This window comes from Acomys russatus, chromosome 30, assembly GCF_903995435.1.
Source record: "Acomys russatus chromosome 30, mAcoRus1.1, whole genome shotgun sequence".
NCBI classification, from domain to species: Eukaryota; Metazoa; Chordata; class Mammalia; order Rodentia; family Muridae; genus Acomys; species Acomys russatus.
Genome location: NC_067166.1, coordinates 35,165,764 through 35,178,168, shown reverse-complemented (window position 1 = coordinate 35,178,168; position 12,405 = coordinate 35,165,764).

Sequence of the window (12,405 nt, the reverse complement as noted above, 5' to 3'; positions counted from 1 at the left end):
AAGAGTTAAGCCATATTTTCAACTTGACAATATGATGTTTTTAAGGCCATGCATAGTTTGAATGTAGTAAGGCCAACATACAAAGAACTGAAGAAGATCCATTAAGAACTTGTTTGTGTTAGCTGAGGCAGCAATAAATTGCAATAATATTGCCCCCAAAATGTGATGCATCGAGCACAGCAGAAGTTCATTCTCTTTTGCATAAAATTCAAGCTATACAAGAATGTCTCTGGCATCAACAAGTCTATAAACTTAGAGAACAGTTGGGGCAGATCTGTCACATGTAACGCTTGCCCACTGCATCTTAACAAGTGAGGAAGAACAATTTTCCCTGTGTGTCAATTAAATGCTGTTCAGTGAAGCACAGAAACCATGGAAGATGGCACTGAGATGGGGGGCCCTGCCTTCACAGAGGACGGCGTGGTCTACTGTGCTTGGGATATGGGAAGATCAATCCCTGAACAGAGGGACGAGAGAATATGACTAAGGTTGTAAAGGCAAAGGGACAAGGTGTGATGGCTTACACCTAGGGTCCCAGAGCTCAGGACAGTTCAAGGAGACCCTGGTCTGTATAATAAAAGACTATGCCTTGCAATTTTTTTAAAGGAACTATGTCTGTATGTGTACATATAACACAGCTCCGGCAGCTGTACCAGGGCATAGCATATTGGAGATTTCTATATGGCTTATGATTTGCGAGTATTTTACTATAAAGACGAAGCCATATATTACATGAATTACAAACACGTACTGAAGCTAAGAATATATTATTGTATGTGTGCTCTTGGATCCTCTGCTGAGCTACAAGTCCACAGACTATAATGTAAAAAGTAGCCAGCTCTTCTGTGACATAATCTGTAAGTACCTGTGTTTATTTTTTTTTTTTAAAAAATTGAAGAACTGGAGGCTGTGGATACGGCTCAGTGTGAGCTTACTGTGCAAGCAGGAAGACGTGAATTCAGATCCCACAGAACCACGTAGAAACACACACAGTCACATGTCTCTCTGGCCCTGTGATAGTGGGCTGAAATGGGAAGGGAAGACACGAGACAACCCAGAAGACCGCAGGGCTCTATCACAGCAAGAGGTTCTGTCTCAAACAATGTGGAAGGCAAAGAATCATCCCTAAGGTTGTCCTGTGACTTCACACACACACGCACATGCGCGCGCGCGCACACACACACACACACACACACACACACACACACACACACACACACACTATAAAAATCTATGTAACCTCTCAAAAAGGTGTGGCACAGGTAGGCGTGGTACAGCCGGGCATGGTGGCACATGCCTTTAATCTCAGCACTCAGGAGGCAGAGGCAGCCAGATCTCTAAGAGTTTGAGGCTAGCCTGGTCTACAAATCTAGTCCAGGTCAGCCAGGACTGTTACACAGAGAAACCCATCTCGGGGCGGGGGGGGACAAACATGGTGCAGAAACCCCAGTGTTTGGGAGGAAGGGGCAGTGGACTTGAGAATTTGAGGTTAGCTAGTTCTACACAGCAAAACCCTATTTCAAAAGTTTAAAAACAAGAACTACGGGCCCGCAATCCATTTCTGCACTTAAGAACTGAAAAATCTGTATTTTGAATTACTTTTTTTTATTTTGTGTACATTTCAGTACATGTCTGTGTGCATACATAGCACATGTGTGGAAATCTGAGGACAACTTACAGAGTCAGTTCTCTTCCTCCACCCCGTGGGTCAGACTCGGGTCATCAGGCTTGGCAATAACCGCCTTTACCTGCTGAGACAGCTCTCTGGCCCCCGCAATTAGTGTTTTTTAATAGCAACTGTATTGATATTAAAATCTTGTAAAAGATGAGAGCATGTCTGTGGTGGTTTGAATAAAAATGCCCCCCCCCACAGACTCACGTGTTTGAATGTTTTGTCATAGAGAATGACACTATTAGGAGAAGTGGTTTGTTGGAGTGCATGTGGCCTTGTAGAAGGAAGTGGGTCACTGGCATTGGGTTTTGAGATAAAAGGATAATAGGTTATCAAGAAGAGACTCGATACCCTATGAGCATATACAGAGGAAGGAGGTCCTCCTCAGTCACAGACATAGGGGAGGGGAATGGGGGGGGGGGAAGCGGGAGGGAGGGAGGAATGGGAGGATACAAGGGATGGGCTAACAACTGAGATGTAATTTGAATAAATTAATAATAATAAAAAAGGGGGGAAAAGAATCTTAAGTCCAGCCAGTGTGGCACACAGCCTTTTTCTGTCACCTGAGGGTCAACATGTACACCCTCTCAGCAACTTCTCCTGCACCACATCTGCCTGCATGCTGCCACGCTTCCCACCATGACGATAATGGACTAAGCCTTTGAAGCTGTAAGACAGCCCCAATTAAATGTTTTCTTTTCCTAGTGTTGCCACGGTCATGGTGTCTCTTCACAGCAATAAAACCCTAACGAAGACAACACCCTTTTCTGTAAGCTGAGAAACAAATAAAACATTGCCTTCTAATAAAAAAATAATAATGCAAGTTACCATTTATCTGAGTAACAAGAGATGTTTATCTACTTAGCAATCCCAGCAGTTAAACGCTGGACTCTATTTCCTAATATAAGCCTTCTAAGGCCGCTGAGCCAAATCGGGCCAGGTTCCTGAAAGAAGGTTAAGAGTTGGAGAATGCACGTTGGAATTCAACAAGCAAAACTTGGAGATCTATGCTGGGGCCACATGACTATGGTAAAATATCCAGGACACTGTTATACCTGAGCACAGGAGAAACTGGCAAGGAAGTGGCCATCTATGATGAAGAGGGACACACTCTGTGGCAAGCAGCTATCTCCTCTCCCCCATCTACTTATTTACAGTAAGAAAGATCCCTCACTGCTCTGCCTTCCTCTTGCCTGCCTGAGCTGAGTGTTTCTCTAAGGTTCTTGGAAGTTAACAATTTTGACCAATAACAGAAAAATTAAAGAATAACAACATAATTATTACGTGCTGCATACAATTGCAACATTACAATACTGTATAATAGTTTGCTCCTTAACAATAATTTCATGGAAATGAACTCAGATCCTTCCCATTGTTAGCTTTCTTCCTTTGTGAAAAAAAATGGGAAATTGAAGTAATCTTCATAGGTATATTTATAAAGAAGTATGAAAACAAAGTTAGTAAAGAATTACTTCAGCTTCAGAGCCATTCATTTCATAACAATCAGCTAAAGAGACTTGAACAACACAACTTAATTTATGCACATGTTAAATCTGAATAATAAAATTAGCATTCAGTGAATGTCAGCTACATTTATCTGTATAGTAATAGTCATTTGCATGAATTGAGAATCATTTTCCACTATTGATAAAAGAAAACAGTGAAACAAAAAGAGGAATCAAAGGAGACTAATAATTCTGTGTGAGTAACTGTAATAGAGGAAGCATGGATATTCAAAAGTAGCTTGATGCTTCCACTCACCCTGAACTCAATTCAGATTGTACCAGACGCGTGAAAATTCCCTCCAAGGAAACTGTCAAACAAGTGTTTTCTGACCTTCTTAAATCTTAGACTTGTTCACATGGTCTGCCTAGTTCTTAAAACACTTCCAAGAATCTGGAGCACTTAGCAAAATTGTAGAAGGATCTGCCTTTATGGTGGTGCACGAGAGCGATAACACTGTCTGAAAGTTAGGTCGTGCTTGGAAAGACAAGCAAACAAAGCATCGGGGTGTGTATAACCCTCAAAGCTACACAATTCCCTCCAATGGGTGGAAAGCAAAAGGCCCGTGAAAGTTCAAGGCCAAACCAAGGTAGCCTCTCTGATACATCAGCACAGAGTTTAGATACAGAAATACCAATTTAGAGAGGCATGTGATGACAACTGTGTCAGCTTGAAACACAACCAATTACACAGAAGTATAAGAAAGACTAAGAAAAGAGATCACACTTTAACAGCCAACTATGGAGCACAGGAAGGGAGCAGAGAGGGGATGCTGGGTTTGTGTTACCCTACATTTGGCCAGAGAGTACTCTGGCCCGCACAATTGAAGTGATTCTGTCCCATCAAGTGGCTTCGGGTCATAGTTTCCCACGTAGCTCAGCCTAAAAAGAGGGGTTGTTCTCATCAGGCCAACAGGAAGAGTTCAGTCCGTTTGACAGCAGTTCTCAACAGCCATTAAAATTTAGTACTGTATGCTTGGTTAACAAAACCGCTTCTGAGAAATGTTCTCAGTGTCCATCGAAAGCAAATGTCTGGCCCGAAGATCAAGCCAGAAGTCCTCTTGATTGATGGCAACAGACACTCTATCTTGTAATCGCCTAGACTGCCGGCCACATGATTATTGTCACTTCCTTCCTGCCAGCATTTCTTTATAATTACAATAGCACATAGCACTTGACAAGCTACAACCCAGGGGCCTCCACCACTGCACACACGGAACAGTAGCAGTGATGATAAGCTGTTGCTGTTACAGTTGCTCTGGACTAAGCTTTTTAAAGCTTTGCTGCTGCCATAGTTTGAGCAGGACCCATGGGCCTAGATCTGCCCATCATAATGTTCTTCTTGTAGGTTTCCAGGGGCCCCTAGATCCTTCTATTTCCCCATTCTCCCTTGCTTCTCTCACCTAGAGTCTCAATAGGAAGTCTTCCCCTCTGTCCCACTTTCCTGGTAAGTGAAGACTTTCATGGGACCTGCCCCTACCTTCGAACCCCTTCCCAGATCTAGCCAATGGACAGGACATTCTCCACAATTGAGTGGAAAGAGGGGACTGACTTTCACCCCAATTCTGGTGCCCCATATTTGACCACGTCTCCTGGATGGGGAGGCCTGATGGTACTCAGAGGAAGGCTAGCTGGCTACCCAGAAGAGATTTGATACCCTATGAGCATATACAGGGGGAGGAGGTCCCCCTCAGTCACAGTCATAGGGGAGGGGAGTAAGGGGAAAATGGGAGGGAGGAAGGAATGGGAAGAGAGAAGGGATGGGGTAACAATTGAGATGTAATATAAATAAATTAATAAAACATATTTTAAAAAATAAAAGCTTTGCTTTTCATGCTCTCCTTTCTCACCTTTGGTTATCATGCCTTGAAACATGTCTTTCTTTAAGTATATTGTGACTGGAAGAATTTCAAGTATGATTTAAATTTCCTTTTGGAGACAGTAATCTCATAGGTATGTTGTGCCATTTTCTTTCCAACAGGCTGTCACTGCTCCCAGTGATAAAAAAAAATAAAAAATAAAAATAAAAAAATAAAAAAAACCTTTGAAGACTGACTAATAATAGTAAACCAGGAATGGCTGAGGAAGGAGCTGGGAAACTCAGAAAAATATAGAGGACATTGTGCTTCTAATTTATTGAGTCCAGAAAATTGGGATATTAGTCAAAACTAATATTCAACATTATAAACTATTGAAAAGCAAAATGCTAATTATATTATGGCACGCAGCTTATTGCAAGATGCATCCTCGTTTCAGGGAGCTGAAATGGAAACAAAAATATGTGATGTAGAATTAATGAACTACGGCATTGGCTTTTATGCTTTCTGAGCCTCAGATACCCTGCCGTTGACATCAAATCCAAAGCATACTTTCTTGAATAGATGTGGTGCAGGGAGAAGATTCAACAGGCCAGAATGAGTCTTGGATCCCACCTGGTGCTTCTGATTTGGCTGCTACACATTTCAGACATATCCGCCCACCCACTGACATTTTTGACAAGAATGTTCTCTAGAATCAACCTCTTTGCAAAAGTTTCGTTTAAATCGAGCCCGTCTATAAGAGGAAGCGTTTGGAAGTGGAAGTGATGTCCAATCTCCTGTCACGATGAAGGTCCACACCGATGGGCATGCACATATGTCAAGACTCATCAAATGGTACGCTTAAAATAAATGAGCTTATTGTGTGCCAGCTATACTGCTAGAGTTGTTATTTTAAAGAAATAATGATTAGGACAAGGGGGGAAGCCTGCCGTATAGTTTAATGACCTTCTTTAGGGGCTGATAATCAAGTACAGAGTATAACAACGGACACAAATATCTACACTGCAATACGATCCTTGAAAGAGCACTGGGGAGTAAGCCAACTGTGGGGTAACTGTCTAAATTAGAATTTAAAGGAAACATTGCAGATGAAATGGTGTCTCATATATGTTCTCAGAGGTAGATCACCTAGCAGGAAAAAAAGCGAGCTCTCTAGATGCTAGCTTCTGATGGTGAGCTTCATATTGTTAGTAAAACACCCACACTTCTGTCTAAAGCATGTGTTATTGCTTATGTCTACTTGTTTTTTTTTTAAAGGAAGCTTTTAATAACATCTGTTCTACTACAGTTTCTTTCTACAGGAGGTATCAATGGCATGTGTCTTTTTCATGTGTATACTGGTTTTTCCTCCATTTATCTTTATATTCTGTATGTGCTATCTGGGCAGAAAGTGTCCATGTTACACAGTGAACTTGTGGAGGTCAAAAGACAACTCTCTGAGTCCTCCTCTGCTTCTGCCTTTTGATGTAGGTTTTGGGGATCAAACTCTAGTTACCAGGCTTTAGTATCAAGCACAAAAATGCATCACAACTCACAACATAGAGAATCTTTCCTTGCTTGTTACAGATGCTGCTGCTTGCCAGTACTCCCTGTCAGTCTTGGCTTTACATTGTATCATGACAGCCTCTGCTTCGGCATACATGGTATTTATGGTATTTGTGTGTGTGTGTGTGTGTGTGTGTGTGTGTGTGTGTGTGTGTAGTGTAGTGTAGTGTAGTGTGTATCTAAGTTTGTGTTTCTGAGTTTTAGTCGCTGTTCTATAACTGAGGAAACACCATGACCAGCACAACTAAGAAAATGAAGTATTTAATTGGGGGCTTGCAGGCAGTTTCAGAGGACTAGGTCATTATCTTCATGGCAGGAAGTATAGAAGCATACAGGAAGGCTGGTGTGGTACTGGAGAAGTCACTTAGGGCATATATACATTCCACAAATTGCAGACAGACAGGGTTGGGGGAGGTCAAGGGGGAGGGGAGAAAGAGACTGGACCCAGCATGGGATTGTGAAGCCTCCAAACCCACCTTCCAACACGGCCGCACAGTCTCATCCTTCCCAAGCAGTTCCATAACTGGGTCCAAGCATTCAAATATATGAGCCTAAGGGGCTGTTCTCATTGAAACACGTAGCAGTTTTTAAAGCCACCACTCATTGCATTTAGGGTCTACTCTAATTCACCATGTTGCCACTTTAACTAATTCCGTTTGCAAAGACCTTATTTTTTAAGTATATTGAATTTTAAGGCTGTGATATGAATTGTAAATGGATTCTATGCCATTTAACCCAAAAAGTCTACCTATAATCACCAATTAAATAAACACCTACCCCACATGCAAAATATTTTCCTTCTTCTTAAAATGCTCAAAGTTTGAATGCATTCTACCATTAACGTAAGTCCAGATCTTTTCAAAACATAAGCATAAATTATGCAAATCACATATCCTAAGTCATCAAAATCAAGTATGATTAATGCTCTGGGAATAGTCTTTCTTCACATAAAATTCACCTGCATTTCCAACCAGTGAAACCAAGAAAGAGTGTTATCAGTGTTACAGTACAGTGGAGAGCAGGCATGAAAAAGCGGAGGCACAGCTCACAACCAAGTCCACAGCATTCCATTCAGCTTTGGGGATGGAGAGTGACTCTGGTTCTTTTCCGTCCGCCTGGCAGCCCAATAATCTTGATCCATCACTTGGAAGTCATTTCTTTCCATAATAGTTGAACATTAACAGATAGATTGTAATAACCTGAAAAAGAACAACTTCGCCTTCATTCCATTAAAGAGCTAACTCATCTGACAGATCTGCATCACTTTAACTTTACACCGTAATTTTTTTTTCTACCCAAAGATTAAAAGAAACTATAGAAACTCTTGGAATACTGGATTTCCTAGGCTAATTCATAGATTTTTTTTTCAGACTATAGGGAATCAGAAAAATGCATACTTTCCTATCGCGAGCATCCAGAACAGCTCTGCCACTGCGTCAAATAAATTTCAAAAGGGCAACAGAAGCTTTAAGCCACCTGTAAAGGTTCTATGGCTACAAATCTAATTCTTTCACGTAGCACTTCAATAGAAGACACTTGGATTGTTGAGGACAACAACTATAATATTAAATATATGTCACCAAAATTATGATGCTATTGAAATGGAAAAATCATTTATGCATAGTCCTAGTTAGAAAATTTTGGGCTATTGGTTAACATTGATGCATTATATTCATTCCACATAAAGTACAACTGGGTAGCAAATAATAACACATACACTAGATAATCAAGGCGTAAGAATATGCTGCTCATGCTCAGAATGCTGTATACTACTTCCTTAGAATGTATTTCTTTCTCAGATTACCTTTATGATTACAAATGGTTTGTCTTAAATAAAAAAGAATATGGTAACGCTTATTTTTCCTCTAATGCATTATAGTACTTTGGGGATATCACTGCAGTTCTTCTGTTCATAGCCAGTTGATTAACTGGGCTAATAATTTCTTAACGCTATGGCACCTTATCAAGTAAAGAGAAATCAATGATGAGTTTGTGCCAGATCATTAATTTTTCCTGACTAGAATCCTAGTTAAGTAAATGCCATAGAATGGTGGTTTATTTTATGTTTGAACAAGGACATCTATATACTTGATCAAACATTATTCTAGATACTTTTCTGGAAGTGTTTTTTATATAAAATTAGCATCAGTAAACTAAGTGGTCTGACCTGAGTGGTCCTCACTTTGTCAACTGAAGACATAAGTAGAAAGTACCATGTCAAAATTCTAGCTTTAAGTCCAGCATTCAAAAGTTTATAAACCGCAGCTTACAGAAATTAAGGTGTGCTAGGTTTTTTTTTAAGGGTAAATGTTCAGTGTCTTTTAAAACATGTCAGGGACACTGAACCCATGCACTCTCATTGGATGGGACTGGGTGCATAAGATGTGTACAAGATTAAACCACTCAAAGTTCAAACATGAATAGGGGAAACTCATGAAGTTATACTACAAACTAAAGAAATATTCTAAATTAATGGTTGATGGGAAGATAGTATGTCAGTTTTCTTCAAGGATGCAGTCCCCAATAGATTGCCATGTTCCAGTGGACAGTTATATATCCACAAACCCACTGGTAGCACTGGGTGCATTTCAAAAGAATACATAAGGTTAAGAGATAAAAATGGTAGGGGTGCAATGAAAGGAGTTGAAGGATGGAATGGGGACACAGATTTGATCAAATACATTATATACACACATAAAATTCTCAAAAGAATAAATTACGAAAGAAAAAGATAAAACTTGACAATATCAATTTTATTTGTAGTATTTTAACTTACCATGTTTTCAAGCACTTTTTCCCAGATCAAAGGCAGCCTTGCAAACAAAATACCAGAAGTCATGGCAAAAGTAAGCAGCCTCGTAGTCAATGGAGGACACAATAAAGACTGGAGCTTTTTCAAACTTCACTTCCAGGAACATCATATGGTTTGACTCGTCTGGCAGTTCCCTGGAAGACTCTACTGCTGAGGCTGTCTTATGTGACTAACTCATAGAACATGTCCATGCCAACAACAGTTATTTGAGGAATGTCTACTGAAGACAATCACAGCCAATTGTTGAACTCTTAGTTGCTGAGACAGAAGATAACAAACATCAAAGAAAATGCTTTAAAAGAAGATCCAAAGTTTGAGACATGCAAGTTCTAACATGTTTTGGGGATTCTAGGTACCTCACCATGATGATGCATATTCCCCTAATTTAAGAAGGATATGGCTGTTACCTCTGTATGAAATGACATTGCAAAAACAGAAAGCAATGGCTCAACCAGAGCTGTCAGCTGTTTAGCTGAGTTCAATGGCATACACTGAAAATGCACAAACCTCCTGACACATACTGGCTCTCAGAATCTAAAGTAGTATCTATAAAATCATTAGGTAATCACAAACTAAAGTGAACACAGATTTACTGAGTACCCACAACAAAGAACACACTATTTAAATAAAATTAGTCCACAAAGGTCATTAAGCAAGTAGCAGTAAACCCCAGGAAGTATTCTATTTTTGAAGCACATCAAATATCTACTTTCAAACCAAAAACATTGCTGTATAAGAAAAAACAAGAAATTATGGCACATAGAATGAGGGAAACACAACCAATTGAATTTGCTATTAAGAAACCTAATACACTGGGGTACCTTAAAAAATAAAAATATTTTCAATATTAAATATAGTCAAGGAGCTATAATAAATAAAGAACCTAAAGAGAAGCATGAGAATAGTGTTTCATAAGAGAGAGAGCATAAATAAAGAAATAAAGTAAATAGAAATAAACAGAATTTCTGGAGCTGGAAAGTCCAATAAATAAAATGATAAGTTCATTAGAATTCAATAGCACATTTGAGAAAGCATGAATTATGTCTATAGTCTTGAAAGAAGTACAATGATTGCTATTTAATTAGAGCAACAAAAATTTCAAGAAGAATGGAACAAATCAAAAAATTCTTTAAAGATCTATGATTATGTAAAACACTCCAACTTATACATGAAAGAAATTTTACAATTAAAAGAGAAAGATAGGGGCTGGGGGGATGGTTCAGTAGTTAAGAGGGCTGACTGCTCTTTCAGAGCACCAGGGTTCAATTCCTAGGACCCACATGGCAGCTCACAACTGTCTGTTAATTCCTGGATATGACACTCTCACACAGACATACATGCATGCAAAACACCAATGCGCATAAAATAAAAATAAATTCTTTTTTAAAAAAATGAATCTTGGTGACACTCAGAGGAAGAGTAAGCAGACTACCAGGAAGAGACCTGATAGGCTGTGATCTTATAGTGGGGGACAAGGTCCCCTTCTGTCACAGACCTAGGGGAAGGGAATAGGGTGAAAGAAGGAGGGAGGGATAACAAATAAGACATAATCTGAATAAATTACTTAAATAGAAAATTATAGTAAATAAAATAATAATAATTAATAATAGTGTCCAAAATTCCCAAACTTGATGAAAACATTAGTTTTATCATCCATCCCCAAACTCAACCAAATCCTAGTATGATAAACTAAAACACTTCACAATGTAAACATATATTAAAAGTCAAAAACAAAGAAGAAAACTGAAAACAACAGCAGAGAATCTGGGGAGAATGTTCATAAGAACTCAGGGTCCTAATCAAAATAATAAAGAAAGAAAGAATTGGACAGCATACCCAAAGTACGAAAGAAAAACGTGTCAACCAAAAGTTCTATATGCAGTCATTTAAACTAAAGAGCGCTATGACACATGCTTGTCACTGCAGCGACTTGGGAAACAAAGCAAGAGAGTTGTTTAAGTCTGGAACCTTGAGAAAAGCCCAGGCAAAAACTTAAGGCCCTGTCCAAATAAGCAAAACCAAAACAGGTAGAAGTTGAAGTATTACAGAAAAACAATATGTGTAATTTTCTCTGTCAGATCTTGTCTGTAAGAAACACAAAGGAGGGGGGGCAGATAATCCAAAATGGCGCAGGTGAACACATACCTTGTTTGGCCAGCAGGATAGCAGTGACTGTACAGCAACCTAAAGACTGAACTGGGAACTACAAAACACCAGTGCTTTTTTTGTACCCCAGGTGAGAGGGGTGCAAACCGTGCAGAGCACAGGTGGGTCTGGCCTCTGTTCTTGTGGCTGACCCACAGAAAGCTCCCCAGTCCCTGCAGGCACTGGGGATCTCCAGGGTCTGGCCATGGCTCACTTGCCAGAAGCACAGTCTCTGGTCTCCAACCCAGAGAGAATTGTATGTAGACTGCTGGAACTCCAACATCTGGGACTGATGGGCCACAGAAGACCCCCACATGTGGATCTGACCTCAGGTCACCAGGCCAATTCACAGAAAGGTCCCAGATCCCTGCAGGCATGGACACACTCATAGTCTGGCTGCTGATCTCCTGACAGGAGAACAACCTCTGACCACCTGGGCCCAAAGAGAGATGTAGGCTACTAAAGCACTAAAGTCACACATTACCCTCACACCCCTGGAGGCAAGCAGGACCACGGGAGCAGCTCTCTGCTCAGATATCGTTCTGCCTGTTCCCCAGTTTACCTGGTTAACAATCAGGGAGGCAACAGAGACAGTGATCTCAACAGAGGTGTCTGGCCTCCCTGGGCATAACCGTGGAGCCATCAGAGCCAGCGACCTCAGCAGAAGTAAGTAGATCAGAAGACCTGAGCCCCATTTTCTATGTCTACCCCCAAACTCTCTGACCATCAGAGACACCAAGCCAGCTAGCACAAGAGACATCACAACGAGAAGAGGAAAGTGCAAAAAAACAAGCAACAACTCCCAGGACCACTTGATAACAGCAGAAACCAGCAGTCCTACCACCACAACAAGCCCTGGAGATACTATCACACATGATGTACACGAGAAAGATTTCAAATCTGAGGTTA